This window comes from Pseudophryne corroboree, chromosome 4 (genome assembly GCF_028390025.1).
Source record: "Pseudophryne corroboree isolate aPseCor3 chromosome 4, aPseCor3.hap2, whole genome shotgun sequence".
NCBI classification, from domain to species: Eukaryota; Metazoa; Chordata; class Amphibia; order Anura; family Myobatrachidae; genus Pseudophryne; species Pseudophryne corroboree.
In genome coordinates, this window is record NC_086447.1 from 632,968,376 (window position 1) to 632,985,056 (window position 16,681).

The following is a 16,681-nucleotide window of genomic DNA, read 5'->3' on the forward strand; positions in this document are numbered from 1 at the left end:
TTAGTCATTGATTAGAAACTGCTACCTTAATATTTAATATGATATTACAAAGGATGGAAGAAAGAAAGAAAAAACACAAACATGATTGTGCATTTAAGTTGTCAGCACACATCTGCTTTGGTTCAAATGCACTGCATATCTTCCTTCAGTCAGCCAACAAAACAGCAATGGAAAAGAATAACATACTGTTGGTAAAGCAGTTGCATCAAATTGATTTTCTGCAATATAGCATGATAATCCATACTGACAGCTCTGGGTAGTACCAGCACATTTCTTGCTGGACTTGGCAATGCAAAGAACACAGTAAACAGCTTAACTTTTCTTCAAAAATAAATAATTGACTATTAAAAACCTAACAGTCTTAAATAAGGACATCAGTAAGCACCACTGGCATAATGGATAAGTCACTGCCCTCCTAAGCCACGGGGTCCAAGTCCCATATGGGTTGGAAGTCATTACAGCAAGTGTCTTATCACTAGAGTTGATATTTTATCCTTGCTTCAACTGTAAAACAGTCTTGCAGTGTTTAGCTTGTAAAAAAATGACCACAGAAGCTAAAATATGACATTAATTATGATAACATTGCTGTTGTTGTTTTATAAACCTTTTCTATCACTGGGGACAGCTTATTCAAGTGCCATCTGGCATGCATGTTTCTTTGTTGCTCATCATTCATCACCAAAAATGATTTTCTTTTTCAATTCTTATGACTGTACTGATTGTATTGAATAAAATCCACATCTAGCATAACCAATTAATGCTGCAAAGTGCTCCAGTGGCGTAATTGGTCAGCGCACGGTACTAATAAGACTGTATCTGTTGAGCAATGCCGAGGTTGTGAGTTCAAGCCTCACCTGTAGCGTCTTTGTATACTGCTTTTTTTCCTTTTTCTAATGTCATTAGTCATTGATTATAAACTGCTACCTTAATATTTAATATGATATTACAAAGGATGGAAGAAAGAAAGAAAAAACACAAACATGATTGTGCATTTAAGTTGTCAGCACACATCTGCTTTGGTTCAAATGCACTGCATATCTTCCTTCAGTCAGCCAACAAAACAGCAATGGAAAAGATTAACATACTGTTGGTAAAGCAGTTGCATCAAATTGATTTTCTGCAATATAGCATGATAATCCATACTGACAGCTCTGGATAGTACCAGCACATTTCTTGCTGGACTTGGTAATGCAAAGAACACAGGAACCAGCTTCACTTTTTCCTCAAAAATAAATAATTGACTATTAAAAACCTAACATTCTTAAATAAGAACATCAGTAAGCACCACTGGCATAATGGGTAAGGCACTGTTCTCCTAAGCCAGTGGTTGTGGGTTTAAGTCCTGTCTGAGTTGGAAGTCATTACAGCAAGTGTCTCATCACTAGAGTTGATATTTTATCCTTGCTTCAACTGTAAAATAGTCTTGCAGTGTTTAGCTTGTAAAAAATGACCACAGAAGCTAAAATATGACATTAATTATGATAACATTGTTGTTGTTGTTTTTTAAACCTTTTCTATCACCGTGGACAGCTTATTCAAGTGCCATCTGGCATGCATGTTCCTTTGTTGCTCATCATTCATCACCAAAAATGATTTTCTTTTTCAATTCTTATGACTGTACTGATTGTATTGAATAAAATCCACATCTAGCATAACCAATTAATGCTGCAAAGTGCTCCAGTGGCGCAATTGGTCAGCGCGCGGTACTTATAAGACAGTATTTGTTGAGCAATGCCGAGGTTGTGAGTTCAAGCCTCACTTGGAGCATCTTTGTATACTGTTTTTTTTTCCTTTTCTTATGTCATTAGTCATTGATTATAAACTGCTACCTTAATATTTAATATGATATTACAAAGGATGGAAGAAAGAAAGAAAAAACACAAACATGGTTGTTCATTTAAGTTGTCAGCACACATCTGCTTTGGTTCAAATGCACTGCATATCTTCCTTCAGTCAGCCAACAAAACAGCAATGGAAAAGATTAACATACTGTTGGTAAAGCAGTTGCATCAAATTGATTTTCTGCAATATAGCATGATAATCCATACTGACAGCTCTGGATAGTACCAGCACATTTCTTGCTGGACTTGGTAATGCAAAGAACACAGTAAACAGCTTCACTTTTTCATCAAAAATAAATAATTGACTATTAAAAAAATATCAGTCTTAAATAAGAACATCAGTAAGCACCACTGGCATAATGGATAAGTCACTGCCCTCCTAAGCCACAGGGTCCAAGTCCCATATGGGGTGGAAGTCATTACAGCAAGTGTCTCATCACTAGAGTTGATATTTTATCCTTGCTTCAACTGTAAAACAGTCTTGCAGTGTTTAGCTTGTAAAAAATGACCACAGAAGCTAAAATATGACATTAATTATGATAACATTGTTGTTGTTGTTTTTTAAACCTTTTCTATCACCGTGGACAGCTTATTCAAGTGCCATCTGGCATGCATGTTCCTTTGTTGCTCATCATTTATCACCAAAAATGATTTTCTTTTTCAATTCTTATGACTGTACTGATTGTATTGAATAAAATCCACATCTAGCATAACCAATTAATGCTGCAAAGTACTCCAGTGGCGCAATTGGTCAGCGCGCGGTACTTATAAGACAGTATCTGTTGAGCGATGCCGAGGTTGACATAAGAAATGGAAAAAAAAACAGTATACAAAGAAGCTCCAGGTGAGGCTTGAACTCATCAAGCCTCACCTGGAGCTTCTTTGTATACTGTTTTATTTTTTACTTTTCTTATGCCATTAGTCATTGATTATAAACTGCTACCTTAATAATTAATATGATATTACAAAGGATGGAAGAAAGAAAGAAAAAACACAAACATGATTGTGCATTTAAGTTGTCAGCACACATCTGCTTTGGTTCAAATGCACTGCATATCTTCCTTCAGTCAGTTAACAAAACAGCAATGGAAAAGATTAACATACTGTTGGTAAAGCAGTTGCATCAAATTGATTTTCTGCAATATAGCATGATAATCCATACTGACAGCTCTTGATAGTACCAGCACATTTCTTGCTGGACTTGGTAATGCAAAGAACACAGTAAACAGCTTCACTTTTTCCTCAAAAATAAATAATTGACTATTAAAAACCTAACAGTCTTAAATAAGAACATCAGTAAGCACCACTGGCATAATGGATAAGTCACTGCCCTCCTAAGCCAGGGGGTCCAAGTCCCATATGGGGTGGAAGTCATTACAGCAAGTGTCTCATCACTAGAGTTGATATTTTATCCTTGCTTCAACTGTAAAACAGTCTTGCAGTGTTTAGCTTGTAAAAAATTACCACAGAGCTAAAATATGACATTAATTATGATAACATTGTTGTTGTTGTTGTTGTTTTTTAAACCTTTTCTATCACCGTGGACAGCTTATTCAAGTGCCATCTGGCATGCATGTTCCTTTTTTGCTCATCATTCATCACCAAAAATGATTTTCTTTTTCAATTCTTATGACTGTACTGATTGTATTGAATAAAATCCACATCTAGCATAACCAATCAATGCTGCAAAGTGCTCCAGTGGCGCAATTTCTCAGTGCACGGTACTTATAAGACAGTATCTGTTGAGCAATGCAGAGGTTGTAAGTTCAAGCCTCACCTGGAGCATCTTTGTATACTGTTTTTTTTCCTTTTCTTATGTCATTAGTCATTGATTAGAAACTGCTACCTTAATATTTAATATGACATTACAAAGGATGGAAGAAAGAAAGAAAAAACACAAACATGATTGTGCATTTAAGTTGTCAGCACACATTTGCTTTGGTTCAAATGCACTGCATATCTTCCTTCAGTCAGCCAACAAAACAGCAATGGAAAAGAATAACATACTGTTGGTAAAGCAGTTGCATCAAATTGATTTTCTGCAATATAGCATGATAATCCATACTGACAGCTCTGGGTAGTACCAGCACATTTCTTGCTGGACTTGGCAATGCAAAGAACACAGTAAACAGCTTAACTTTTCTTCAAAAATAAATAATTGACTATTAAAAACCTATCAGTCTTAAATAAGGACATCAGTAAGCACCACTGGCATAATGGATAAGGCACTGTTCTCCTAAGCCAGTCATTGTGGGTTTAAGTCCCGTCTGAGTTGGAAGTCATTACAGCAAGTGGCATAATGGATAAATCACTGCCCTCCTAAGCCACGGGGTCCAAGTCCCATATGGGGTGGAAGTCATTACAGCAAGTGTCTCATCACTAGAGTTGATATTTTATCCTTGCTTCAACTGTAAAACAGTCTTGCAGTGTTTAGCTTGTAAAACATGACCACAGAAGCTAAAATATGACATTAATTATGATAACATTGTTGTTGTTGTTTTTTAAACCTTTTCTATCACCGTGGACAGCTTATTCAAGTGCCATCTGGCATGCATGTTCCTTTGTTGCTCATCATTTATCACCAAAAATGATTTTCTTTTTCAATTCTTATGACTGTACTGATTGTATTGAATAAAATCCACATCTAGCATAACCAATTATTGCTGCAAAGTGCTCCAGTGGCGCAATTGGTCAGCACGCAGTACTTATAAGACAGTATCTGTTGAGTGATGCCGAGGTTGTGAGTTCAAGCCTCACCTGGAGCATTTTTGTATACTGTTTTTTTTTCCTTTTCTTATGTCATTAGTCATTGATTATAAACTGCTACCTTAGTGTTTAATATGATATTACAAAGGATGGAAGAAAGAAAGAAAAAACACAAACATGATTGTGCATTTAAGTTGTCAGCACACATCTGCTTTGGTTCAAATGCACTGCATATCTTCCTTCAGTCAGCCAACAAAACAGCAATGGAAAAGATTAACATACTGTTGGTAAAGCAGTTGCATCAAATAGATTTTCTGCAATATAGCATGATAATCCATACTGACAGCTCTGGATAGTACCAGCACATTTCTTGCTGGACTTGGTAATGCAAAGAACACAGTAAACAGCTTCACTTTTTCCTCAAAAATAAATAATTGACTATTAAAAACCTAACAGTCTTAAATAAGAACATCAGTAAGCACCACTGGCATAATGAATAAGTCACTGCCCTCCTAAGCCAGGGGGTCTAAGTCCCATATGGGGTGGAAGTCATTACAGCAAGTGTCTCATCACTAGAGTTGATATTTTATCCTTGCTTCAACTGTAAAACAGTCTTGCAGTGTTTAGCTTGTAAAAAATGACCACAGAGCTAAAATATGACATTAATTATGATAACATTGTTGTTGTTGTTTTTTAAACCTTTTCTATCACCGTGGACAGCTTATTCAAGTGCCACCTGGCATGCATGTTTCCTTTTTGCTCATCATTCATCACCAAAAATGATTTTCTTTTTCAATTCTTATGACTGTACTTATTGTATTGAATAAAATCCACATCTAGCATAACCAGTTAATGCTGCAAAGTGCTCCAGTGGCGCAATTTGTCAGTGCACGGTACTTATAAGACAGTATCTGTTGAGCAATGCAGAGGTTGTAAGTTCAAGCCTCACCTGGAGCATTTTTGTATACTGTTTTTTTTTCCTTTTCTTATGTCATTAGTCATTGATTATAAACTGCTACCGTAATATTTAATATGATATTACAAAGGATGGAAGAAAGAAAGAAAAAACACAAACATGATTGTGCATTTAAGTTGTCAGCACACATCTGCTTTGGTTCAAATGCACTGCATATCTTCCTTCAGTCAGCCAACAAAACAGCAATGGAAAAGATTAACATACTGTTGGTAAAGCAGTTGCATCAAATTGATTTTCTGCAATATAGCATGATAATCCATACTGACAGCTCTGGACAGTACCAGCACATTTCTTGCTGGACTTGGTAATGCAAAGAACACAGGAACCAGCTTCACTTTTTCCTCAAAAATAAACAATTGACTATTAAAAACCTAACAGTCTTAAATAAGAACATCAGTAAGCACCACTGGCATAATGGGTAAGGCACTGTTCTCCTAAGCCAGTGGTTGTGGGTTTAAGTCCTGTCTGAGTTGGAAGTCATTACATCAAGTGTCTCTTCACTAGAGTTGATATTTTATCCTTGCTTCAACTGTAAAATAGTCTTGCAGTGTTTAGCTTGTAAAAAATGACCACAGAAGCTAAAATATGACATTAATTATGATAACATTGTTGTTGTTGTTTTTTAAACCTTTTCTATCACCGTGGACAGCTTATTCAAGTGCCATCTGGCATGCATGTTCCTTTGTTGCTCATCATTCATCACCAAAAATGATTTTCTTTTTCAATTCTTATGACTGTACTGATTGTATTGAATAAAATCCACATCTAGCATAACCAATTAATGCTGCAAAGTGCTCCAGTGGCGCAATTGGTCAGCGCGCGGTACTTATAAGACAGTATTTGTTGAGCAATGCCGAGGTTGTGAGTTCAAGCCTCACTTGGAGCATCTTTGTATACTGTTTTTTTTTCCTTTTCTTATGTCATTAGTCATTGATTATAAACTGCTACCTTAATATTTAATATGATATTACAAAGGATGGAAGAAAGAAAGAAAAAACACAAACATGATTGTGCATTTAACTTGTCAGCACACATCTGCTTTGGTTCAAATGCACTGCATATCTTCCTTCAGTCAGCCAACAAAACAGCAATGGAAAAGATTAACATACTGTTGGTAAAGCAGTTGCATCAAATTGATTTTCTGCAATATAGCATGATAATCCATACTGACAGCTCTGGATAGTACCAGCACATTTCTTGCTGGACTTGGTAATGCAAAAAACACAGTAAACAGCTTCACTTTTTCATCAAAAATAAATAATTGACTATTAAAAAAATATCAGTCATAAATAAGAACATCAGTAAGCACCACTGGCATAATGGATAAGTCACTGCCCTCCTAAGCCACAGGGTCCAAGTCCCATATGGGGTGGAAGTCATTACAGCAAGTGTCTCATCACTAGAGTTGATATTTTATCCTTGCTTCAACTGTAAAACAGTCTTGCAGTGTTTAGCTTGTAAAAAATGACCACAGAAGCTAAAATATGACATTAATTATGATAACATTGTTGTTGTTGTTTTTTTAAACCTTTTCTATCACCGTGGACAGCTTATTCAAGTGCCATCCTTTGTTGCTCATCATTTATCACCAAAAATGATTTTCTTTTTCAATTCTTATGACTGTACTGATTGTATTGAATAAAATCCACATCTAGCATAACCAATAATTGCTGCAAAGTGCTCCAGTGGCGCAATTGGTCAGCGCGCGGAACTTATAAGACAGTATCTGTTGAGCAATGCCGAGGTTGTGAGTTCAAGCCTCACCTGGAGCATCTTTGTATACTGTTTTTTTTTTTCCTTTTCTTATGTCATTAGTCATTGATTATAAACTGCTACCTTAGTATTTAATATGATATTACAAAGGATTGAAGAAAGAAAGAAAGAAAAAACACAAACATGATTGTGCATTTAAGTTGTCAGCACACATCTGCTTTGGTTCAAATGCACTACATATCTTCCTTCAGTCAGCCAACAAAACAGCAATGGAAAAGATTAACATACTGTTGGTAAAGCAGTTGCATCAAATTGATTTTCTGCAATATAGCATGATAATCCATACTGACAGCTCTGGATAGTACCAGCACATTTCTTGCTGGACTTGGTAATGCAAAGAACACAGTAAACAGCTTCACTTTTTCCTCAAAAATAAATAATTGACTATTAAAAACCTATCAGTCTTAAATAAGGACATCAGTAAGCACCACTGGCATAATGGATAAGGCACTGTTCTCCTAAGCCAGTCATTGTGGGTTTAAGTCCCGTCTGAGTTGGAAGTCATTACAGCAAGTGGCATAATGGATAAATCACTGCCCTCCTAAGCCACGGGGTCCAAGTCCCATATGGGGTGGAAGTCATTACAGCAAGTGTCTCATCACTAGAGTTGATATTTTATCCTTGCTTCAACTGTAAAACAGTCTTGCAGTGTTTAGCTTGTAAAACATGACCACAGAAGCTAAAATATGACATTAATTATGATAACATTGTTGTTGTTGTTTTTTAAACCTTTTCTATCACCGTGGACAGCTTATTCAAGTGCCATCTGGCATGCATGTTCCTTTGTTGCTCATCATTTATCACCAAAAATGATTTTCTTTTTCAATTCTTATGACTGTACTGATTGTATTGAATAAAATCCACATCTAGCATAACCAATTATTGCTGCAAAGTGCTCCAGTGGCGCAATTGGTCAGCACGCAGTACTTATAAGACAGTATCTGTTGAGTGATGCCGAGGTTGTGAGTTCAAGCCTCACCTGGAGCATTTTTGTATACTGTTTTTTTTTCCTTTTCTTATGTCATTAGTCATTGATTATAAACTGCTACCTTAGTGTTTAATATGATATTACAAAGGATGGAAGAAAGAAAGAAAAAACACAAACATGATTGTGCATTTAAGTTGTCAGCACACATCTGCTTTGGTTCAAATGCACTGCATATCTTCCTTCAGTCAGCCAACAAAACAGCAATGGAAAAGATTAACATACTGTTGGTAAAGCAGTTGCATCAAATAGATTTTCTGCAATATAGCATGATAATCCATACTGACAGCTCTGGATAGTACCAGCACATTTCTTGCTGGACTTGGTAATGCAAAGAACACAGTAAACAGCTTCACTTTTTCCTCAAAAATAAATAATTGACTATTAAAAACCTAACAGTCTTAAATAAGAACATCAGTAAGCACCACTGGCATAATGAATAAGTCACTGCCCTCCTAAGCCAGGGGGTCTAAGTCCCATATGGGGTGGAAGTCATTACAGCAAGTGTCTCATCACTAGAGTTGATATTTTATCCTTGCTTCAACTGTAAAACAGTCTTGCAGTGTTTAGCTTGTAAAAAATGACCACAGAGCTAAAATATGACATTAATTATGATAACATTGTTGTTGTTGTTTTTTAAACCTTTTCTATCACCGTGGACAGCTTATTCAAGTGCCACCTGGCATGCATGTTTCCTTTTTGCTCATCATTCATCACCAAAAATGATTTTCTTTTTCAATTCTTATGACTGTACTTATTGTATTGAATAAAATCCACATCTAGCATAACCAGTTAATGCTGCAAAGTGCTCCAGTGGCGCAATTTGTCAGTGCACGGTACTTATAAGACAGTATCTGTTGAGCAATGCAGAGGTTGTAAGTTCAAGCCTCACCTGGAGCATTTTTGTATACTGTTTTTTTTTCCTTTTCTTATGTCATTAGTCATTGATTATAAACTGCTACCGTAATATTTAATATGATATTACAAAGGATGGAAGAAAGAAAGAAAAAACACAAACATGATTGTGCATTTAAGTTGTCAGCACACATCTGCTTTGGTTCAAATGCACTGCATATCTTCCTTCAGTCAGCCAACAAAACAGCAATGGAAAAGATTAACATACTGTTGGTAAAGCAGTTGCATCAAATTGATTTTCTGCAATATAGCATGATAATCCATACTGACAGCTCTGGACAGTACCAGCACATTTCTTGCTGGACTTGGTAATGCAAAGAACACAGGAACCAGCTTCACTTTTTCCTCAAAAATAAACAATTGACTATTAAAAACCTAACAGTCTTAAATAAGAACATCAGTAAGCACCACTGGCATAATGGGTAAGGCACTGTTCTCCTAAGCCAGTGGTTGTGGGTTTAAGTCCTGTCTGAGTTGGAAGTCATTACATCAAGTGTCTCTTCACTAGAGTTGATATTTTATCCTTGCTTCAACTGTAAAATAGTCTTGCAGTGTTTAGCTTGTAAAAAATGACCACAGAAGCTAAAATATGACATTAATTATGATAACATTGTTGTTGTTGTTTTTTAAACCTTTTCTATCACCGTGGACAGCTTATTCAAGTGCCATCTGGCATGCATGTTCCTTTGTTGCTCATCATTCATCACCAAAAATGATTTTCTTTTTCAATTCTTATGACTGTACTGATTGTATTGAATAAAATCCACATCTAGCATAACCAATTAATGCTGCAAAGTGCTCCAGTGGCGCAATTGGTCAGCGCGCGGTACTTATAAGACAGTATTTGTTGAGCAATGCCGAGGTTGTGAGTTCAAGCCTCACTTGGAGCATCTTTGTATACTGTTTTTTTTTCCTTTTCTTATGTCATTAGTCATTGATTATAAACTGCTACCTTAATATTTAATATGATATTACAAAGGATGGAAGAAAGAAAGAAAAAACACAAACATGATTGTGCATTTAACTTGTCAGCACACATCTGCTTTGGTTCAAATGCACTGCATATCTTCCTTCAGTCAGCCAACAAAACAGCAATGGAAAAGATTAACATACTGTTGGTAAAGCAGTTGCATCAAATTGATTTTCTGCAATATAGCATGATAATCCATACTGACAGCTCTGGATAGTACCAGCACATTTCTTGCTGGACTTGGTAATGCAAAAAACACAGTAAACAGCTTCACTTTTTCATCAAAAATAAATAATTGACTATTAAAAAAATATCAGTCATAAATAAGAACATCAGTAAGCACCACTGGCATAATGGATAAGTCACTGCCCTCCTAAGCCACAGGGTCCAAGTCCCATATGGGGTGGAAGTCATTACAGCAAGTGTCTCATCACTAGAGTTGATATTTTATCCTTGCTTCAACTGTAAAACAGTCTTGCAGTGTTTAGCTTGTAAAAAATGACCACAGAAGCTAAAATATGACATTAATTATGATAACATTGTTGTTGTTGTTTTTTTAAACCTTTTCTATCACCGTGGACAGCTTATTCAAGTGCCATCCTTTGTTGCTCATCATTTATCACCAAAAATGATTTTCTTTTTCAATTCTTATGACTGTACTGATTGTATTGAATAAAATCCACATCTAGCATAACCAATAATTGCTGCAAAGTGCTCCAGTGGCGCAATTGGTCAGCGCGCGGAACTTATAAGACAGTATCTGTTGAGCAATGCCGAGGTTGTGAGTTCAAGCCTCACCTGGAGCATCTTTGTATACTGTTTTTTTTTTTCCTTTTCTTATGTCATTAGTCATTGATTATAAACTGCTACCTTAGTATTTAATATGATATTACAAAGGATTGAAGAAAGAAAGAAAGAAAAAACACAAACATGATTGTGCATTTAAGTTGTCAGCACACATCTGCTTTGGTTCAAATGCACTACATATCTTCCTTCAGTCAGCCAACAAAACAGCAATGGAAAAGATTAACATACTGTTGGTAAAGCAGTTGCATCAAATTGATTTTCTGCAATATAGCATGATAATCCATACTGACAGCTCTGGATAGTACCAGCACATTTCTTGCTGGACTTGGTAATGCAAAGAACACAGTAAACAGCTTCACTTTTTCCTCAAAAATAAATAATTGACTATTAAAAACCTAACAGTCTTAAATTAGAACATCAGTAAGCACCACTGGCATAATGGATAAGTCACTGCCCTCCTAAGCCAGGGGGTCCAAGTCCCATATGTGGTGGAAGTCATTACAGCAAGTGTCTCATCACTAGAGTTGATATTTTATCCTTGCTTCAACAGTAAAACAGTCTTGCAGTGTTTAGCTTGTAAAAAATGACCACAGAAGCTAAAATATGACATTAATTATGATAACATTGTTGTTGTTGTTGTTGTTTTTTAAACCTTTTCTATCACCGTGGACAGCTTATTCAAGTGCCATCTGGCATGCATGTTCCTTTGTTGCTCATCATTCATCACCAAAAATGATTTTCTTTTTCAATTCTTATGACTGTACTGATTGTATTGAATAAAATCCACATCTAGCATAACCAATCAATGCTGCAAAGTGCTCCAGTGGCGCAATTGGTCAGCACGCGGTACTTATAAGACAGTATCTGTTGAGCAATGCCGAGGTTGTGAGTTCAAGCCTCACTTGGAGCATCTTTGTACACTATTTTTTTTCCTTTTCTTATGTCATTAGTCATTGATTATAAACTGCTACCTTAATATTTAATATGATATTACAAAGGATGGAAGAAAGAAAGAAAAAACACAAACATGATTGTGCATTTAAGTTGTCAGCACACATCTGCTTTGGTTCAAATGCACTGCATATCTTCCTTCAGTCAGCCAACAAAACAGCAATGGAAAAGATTAACATACTGTTGGTAAAGCAGTTGCATCAAATAGATTTTCTGCAATATAGCATGATAATCCATACTGACAGCTCTGGATAGTACCAGCACATTTCTTGCTGGACTTGGTAATGCAAAGAACACAGTAAACAGCTTCACTTTTTCATCAAAAATAAATAATTGACTATTAAAAAAATATCAGTCTTAAATAAGAACATCAGTAAGCACCACTGGCATAATGGGTAAGGCACTGTTCTCCTAAGCCAGTGGTTGTGGGTTTAAGTCCTGTCTGAGTTGGAAGTCATTACAGCAAGTGTCTCATCACTAGAGTTGATATTTTATCCTTGCTTCAACTGTAAAATAGTCTTGCAGTGTTTAGCTTGTAAAAAATGACCACAGAAGCTAAAATATGACATTAATTATGATAACATTGTTGTTGTTGTTTTTTAAACCTTTTCTATCACCGTGGACAGCTTATTCAAGTGCCATCTGGCATGCATGTTCCTTTGTTGCTCATCATTCATCACCAAAAATGATTTTCTTTTTCAATTCTTATGACTGTACTGATTGTATTGAATAAAATCCACATCTAGCATAACCAATTAATGCTGCAAAGTGCTCCAGTGGCGCAATTGGTCAGCGCGCGGTACTTATAAGACAGTATTTGTTGAGCAATGCCGAGGTTGTGAGTTCAAGCCTCACTTGGAGCATCTTTGTATACTGTTTTTTTTTCCTTTTCTTATGTCATTAGTCATTGATTATAAACTGCTACCTTAATATTTAATATGATATTACAAAGGATGGAAGAAAGAAAGAAAAAACACAAACATGATTGTGCATTTAAGTTGTCAGCACACATCTGCTTTGGTTCAAATGCACTACATATCTTCCTTCAGTCAGCCAACAAAACAGCAATGGAAAAGATTAACATACTGTTGGTAAAGCAGTTGCATCAAATTGATTTTCTGCAATATAGCATGATAATCCATACTGACAGCTCTGGATAGTACCAGCACATTTCTTGCTGGACTTGGTAATGCAAAGAACACAGTAAACAGCTTCACTTTTTCCTCAAAAATAAATAATTGACTATTAAAAACCTAACAGTCTTAAATTAGAACATCAGTAAGCACCACTGGCATAATGGATAAGTCACTGCCCTCCTAAGCCAGGGGGTCCAAGTCCCATATGTGGTGGAAGTCATTACAGCAAGTGTCTCATCACTAGAGTTGATATTTTATCCTTGCTTCAACAGTAAAACAGTCTTGCAGTGTTTAGCTTGTAAAAAATGACCACAGAAGCTAAAATATGACATTAATTATGATAACATTGTTGTTGTTGTTGTTTTTTAAACCTTTTCTATCACCGTGGACAGCTTATTCAAGTGCCATCTGGCATGCATATTCCTTTGTTGCTCATCATTCATCACCAAAAATGATTTTCTTTTTCAATTCTTATGACTGTACTGATTGTATTGAATAAAATCCACATCCAGCATAACCAATTAATGCTGCAAAGTGCTCCAGTGGCGCATTTGGTCAGCACGCGGTACTTATAAGACAGTATTTGTTGAGCAATGCCGAGGTTGTGAGTTCAAGCCTCACTTGGAGCATCTTTGTACACTATTTTTTTTCCTTTTCTTATGTCATTAGTCATTGATTATAAACTGCTACCTTAATATTTAATATGATATTACAAAGGATGGAAGAAAGAAAGAAAAAACACAAACATGATTGTGCATTTAAGTTGTCAGCACACATCTGCTTTGGTTCAAATGCACTGCATATCTTCCTTCAGTCAGCCAACAAAACAGCAATGGAAAAGATTAACATACTGTTGGTAAAGCAGTTGCATCAAATTGATTTTCTGCAATATAGCATGATAATCCATACTGACAGCTCTGGATAGTACCAGCACATTTCTTGCTGGACTTGGTAATGCAAAGAACACAGTAAACAGCTTCACTTTTTCATCAAAAATAAATAATTGACTATTAAAAAAATATCAGTCTTAAATAAGAACATCAGTAAGCACCACTGGCATAATGGATAAGTCACTGCCCTCCTAAGCAACGGGGTCCAAATCCCATATGGGGTGGAAGTCATCACAGCAAGTGTCTCATCACTAGAGTTGATATTTTATCCTTGCTTCAACTGTAAAACAGTCTTGCAGTGTTTAGCTTGTAAAAAATGACCACAGAAGCTAAAATATGACATTAATTATGATAACATTGTTTTTGTTGTTTTTTAAACCTTTTCTATCACCGTGGACAGCTTATTCAAGTGCCATCTGGCATGCATGTTCCTTTGTTGCTCATCATTCATCACCAAAAATGATTTTCTTTTTCAATTCTTATGACTGTACTGATTGTATTGAATAAAATCCATATCTAGCATAACCAATTAATGCTGCAAAGTGCTCCAGTGGCGCAATTGGTCAGCGTGCGGTACTTATAAGACAGTATCTGTTGAGCAATGCTGAGGTTGTGAGTTCAGGCCTCACTTGGAGCATCTTTGTACACTATTTTTTTTCCTTTTCTTATGTCATTAGTCATTGATTATAAACTGCTACCTTAATATTTAATATGATATTACAAAGGATGGAAGAAAGAAAGAAAAAACACAAACATGATTGTGCCTTTAAGTTGTCAGCACACATCTGCTTTGGTTCAAATGCACTGCATATCTTCCTTCAGTCAGCCAACAAAACAGCAATGGAAAAGATTAACATACTGTTGGTAAAGCAGTTGCATCAAATTGATTTTCTGCAATATAGCATGATAATCCATACTGACAGCTCTGGATAGTACCAGCACATTTCTTGCTGGACTTGGTAATGCAAAGAACACAGTAAACAGCTTCACTTTTTACTCAAAAATAAATAATTGACTATTAAAAACCTAACAGTCTTAAATAAGAACATCAGTAAGCACCACTGGCATAATGGATAAGTCACTGCCCTCCTAAGCCAGGGGGTCCAAGTCCCATATGGGGTGGAAGTCATTACAGCAAGTGTCTCATTACTAGAGTTGATATTTTATCCTTGCTTCAACTGTAAAACAGTCTTGCAGTGTTTAGCTTGTAAAAAATGACCACAGAGCTAAAATATGACATTAATTATGATAACATTGTTGTTGTTGTTTTTTAAACCTTTTCTATCACCGTGGACAGCTTATTCAAGTGCCATCTGGCATGCATGTTCCTTTGTTGCTCATCATTCATCACCAAAAATGATTTTCTTTTTCAATTCTTATGACTGTACTGATTGTATTGAATAAAATCCACATCTAGCATAACCAATTAATGCTGCAAAGTGCTCCAGTGGCGCAATTGGTCAGCGCGCGGTACTTATAAGACAGTATCTGTTGAGCAATGCCGAGGTTGTGAGTTCAAGCCTCACTTGGAGCATATTTGTATACTGTTTTTTTTCCCTTTTCTTATGTCATTAGTCATTGATTATAAACTGCTACCTTAATATTTAATATGATATTACAAAGGATGGAAGAAAGAAAGAAAAAACACAAACATGATTGTGCATTTAAGTTGTCAGCACACATCTGCTTTGGTTCAAATGCACTGCATATCTTCCTTCAGTCAGCCAACAAAACAGCAATGGAAAAGATTAACATACTGTTGGTAAAGCAGTTGCATCAAATTGATTTTCTGCAATATAGCATGATAATCCATACTGACAGCTCTGGATAGTACCAGCACATTTCTTGCAGGACTTGGTAATGCAAAGAACACAGTAAACAGCTTCACTTTTTCCTCAAAAATAAATAATTGACTATTAAAAACCTAACAGTCTTAAATTAGAACATCAGTAAGCACCACTGGCATAATGGATAAGTCACTGCCCTCCTAAGCCAGGGGGTCCAAGTCCCATATGTGGTGGAAGTCATTACAGCAAGTGTCTCATCACTAGAGTTGATATTTTATCCTTGCTTCAACAGTAAAACAGTCTTGCAGTGTTTAGCTTGTAAAAAATGACCACAGAAGCTAAAATATGACATTAATTATGATAACATTGTTGTTGTTGTTGTTTATTAAACCTTTTCTATCACCGTGGACAGCTTATTCAAGTGCCATCTGGCATGCATGTTCCTTTGTTGCTCATCATTCATCACCAAAAATGATTTTCTTTTTCAATTCTTATGACTGTACTGATTGTATTGAATAAAATCCACATCTAGCATAACCAATTAATGCTGCAAAGTGCTCCAGTGGCGCAATTGGTCAGCGCGCGGTACTTATAAGACAGTATCTGTTGAGCAATGTCGATGTTGTGAGTTCAAGCCTCACTTGGAGTATCTTTGTACACTATTTTTTTTCCTTTTCTTATGTCATTAGTCATTGATTATAAACTGCTACCTTAATATTTAATATGATATTACAAAGGATGGAAGAAAGAAAGAAAAAACACAAACATGATTGTGCATTTAAGTTGTCAGCACACATCTGCTTTGGTTCAAATGCACTGCATATCTTCCTTCAGTCAGCCAACAAAACAGCAATGGAAAAGATTAACATACTGTTGGTAAAGCAGTTGCATCAAATTGATTTTCTGCAATATAGCATGATAATCCATACTGACAGCTCTGGATA

The 16,681-nt window shown here is 36.0% G+C and overlaps 8 non-coding genes across 8 annotated transcripts; all 8 read left to right on the forward strand.

Annotated features, from left to right (window-relative positions):
- The first annotated feature begins 769 nt into the window (after positions 1-769).
- Positions 770-862, forward strand: TRNAI-AAU (transfer RNA isoleucine (anticodon AAU)). Its single transcript is given in 2 exon segments — positions 770-807; positions 827-862. It is a non-coding gene; the product is annotated as a tRNA-Ile (tRNA).
- Positions 863-1,674: 812 nt separating this feature from the next.
- Positions 1,675-1,767, forward strand: TRNAI-UAU (transfer RNA isoleucine (anticodon UAU)). The gene is given in 2 exon segments: positions 1,675-1,712; positions 1,732-1,767. It is a non-coding gene; the product is annotated as a tRNA-Ile (tRNA).
- Positions 1,768-6,316: 4,549 nt separating this feature from the next.
- On the forward strand, positions 6,317-6,409 carry TRNAI-UAU (transfer RNA isoleucine (anticodon UAU)). The gene is given in 2 exon segments: positions 6,317-6,354; positions 6,374-6,409. It is a non-coding gene; the product is annotated as a tRNA-Ile (tRNA).
- Positions 6,410-7,202: 793 nt separating this feature from the next.
- On the forward strand, positions 7,203-7,295 carry TRNAI-UAU (transfer RNA isoleucine (anticodon UAU)). Its single transcript is given in 2 exon segments — positions 7,203-7,240; positions 7,260-7,295. It is a non-coding gene; the product is annotated as a tRNA-Ile (tRNA).
- Positions 7,296-9,993: 2,698 nt separating this feature from the next.
- On the forward strand, positions 9,994-10,086 carry TRNAI-UAU (transfer RNA isoleucine (anticodon UAU)). Its single transcript is given in 2 exon segments — positions 9,994-10,031; positions 10,051-10,086. It is a non-coding gene; the product is annotated as a tRNA-Ile (tRNA).
- A 793-nt stretch (positions 10,087-10,879) lies between these two features.
- On the forward strand, positions 10,880-10,972 carry TRNAI-UAU (transfer RNA isoleucine (anticodon UAU)). The gene is given in 2 exon segments: positions 10,880-10,917; positions 10,937-10,972. It is a non-coding gene; the product is annotated as a tRNA-Ile (tRNA).
- Positions 10,973-12,694: 1,722 nt separating this feature from the next.
- TRNAI-UAU (transfer RNA isoleucine (anticodon UAU)) lies at positions 12,695-12,787 on the forward strand. Its single transcript is given in 2 exon segments — positions 12,695-12,732; positions 12,752-12,787. It is a non-coding gene; the product is annotated as a tRNA-Ile (tRNA).
- Positions 12,788-15,391: 2,604 nt separating this feature from the next.
- Positions 15,392-15,484, forward strand: TRNAI-UAU (transfer RNA isoleucine (anticodon UAU)). Its single transcript is given in 2 exon segments — positions 15,392-15,429; positions 15,449-15,484. It is a non-coding gene; the product is annotated as a tRNA-Ile (tRNA).
- The last annotated feature ends 1,197 nt before the right edge of the window (positions 15,485-16,681 follow it).